The sequence below is a fragment of the Octopus bimaculoides genome, chromosome 12 (assembly GCF_001194135.2).
Source record: "Octopus bimaculoides isolate UCB-OBI-ISO-001 chromosome 12, ASM119413v2, whole genome shotgun sequence".
NCBI lineage: Eukaryota > Metazoa > Mollusca > Cephalopoda > Octopoda > Octopodidae > Octopus > Octopus bimaculoides.
In genome coordinates, this window is record NC_068992.1 from 48978581 (window position 1) to 48980167 (window position 1587).

The 1587-nt window shown below is 30.7% G+C and overlaps 1 protein-coding gene across 1 annotated transcript in view; it reads right to left on the minus strand.

Annotated features, from left to right (window-relative positions):
• Nucleotides 1-1587, minus strand: part of LOC106875368 (neuronal acetylcholine receptor subunit alpha-10) — a 93034-nt gene that overhangs the window by 27121 nt on the left and 64326 nt on the right. The gene's annotated exons all lie outside the window — the stretch shown is intronic.

A 1587-nucleotide genomic window follows, 5' to 3' on the forward strand; every position in this document is an offset into this window, starting at 1 on the left:
TATATATATATATATACATATATATACATATATACATGATAAAGTTAGATGCCCGAGATGCAAATAATTAAGCAAAATCCAAATATGATTGGGTTTATGTGATGGAAACAGTACACAACAATGACGTTGTTAGTAAATATATAAACTTCCTAGAACATACACAAAGACAGAGACATAGTAGAACATTGATTGAGAAACAAATATCGAAGCCATATATATGAGTGATGTATATATATGTATGTATGTATCTAAGTATGTATGTATTTACAGCAAGCTCAGCTGCTAAGCGTAAGCTATAAAATAACTTTTTTCAGTTTATCACACTTCGATATGAGAAAAATTTACAACTCTCCACATCAGTAAACCACTATTATTCCTGAAAGTTGTTTTGGTTTTTTATACCTTCTACGAACTACTCGAAGGTTACTAACTTTCTACACCTTGGTCTTTGGGTCTTACCTTTACACAAATATATATATATATTGTTTTTTTTTATTCATTTATTAGAATTGCTTGTTTATTTGAATTGACTAGTTGCGTAAGTTCTGGTAGGGGAGCTAATCAGTGTATCCTCAATAAAGCATTCAGGAGGAATTCCTGCTTACAACAAATAATGCTTTATTCATTATTCCTGTTATAATGTTAGTCACATACACAAGCGCTCACGCATACAAAGTTTTTTGTGAATAATTTCTGTAGACATTATTCCATGCACCAAATTATCTGTGTATACGTGTAAGTGTGGGTTCATCTATGTGTGTGGATATCTATATCTCTGTGTGTGTATGCGTGAGTTTATGGTGAGGTATCCTGGAAATTCGTTGGGTTCGTGAAGTTAACTAATCTCGAATTGTCGACATCAGAACAAGTTCATCTTAGGAAATTCCTCTTGCCTACAGCTCAACACACTGCATTTTTATATACAAAATAGGTTTTCGACAAGTCATTTGAAGTTCTTTAAATATGTATGGAATCGTTCTTTCTCAGAATCTGATGTCAATGACTCAAATATTTACAAACAGATTTAACCTTGTTAAAATCAACATTACATAAGTTTGAAAACTACTCACATATGTTTCTTTTACTCTTGTGTTCCCTTAACATATACTAAAAGACTTGTATTTATCAAATGAATCTTATGATTATATTAACTATATATCATTTTATTATATTGTGTATGTATGTGTATATGTGTGTGTATAAACCCTCGATTCAGTAACACCGTTTACAAACTCTATGCTTGGAATGACCAATTTTAAATACTATTGGAACTTACGCATAAGGTACAGGAATCTTATGGGTATACCATCTGGCCTAAATAATGGAACTGCAGATACAATATCCCTGCATATCTCACGTCTATTTTCATTCCTCCAATTCACTCTCTATTTCATATCTTATCAAAATAACTATTGCTTAACCATTTTTTCACACCTTCTCCGATGTAGGGATATAAAAATATCCCGGAAACAGCTGTAAGACCTTCTCTTTATAAATGTTCTGAAATCTTTCACAGCCTTGAATTTATATCTCATTCTGTTAATTGTGATATATATATATATATATATATATATATATATATATATA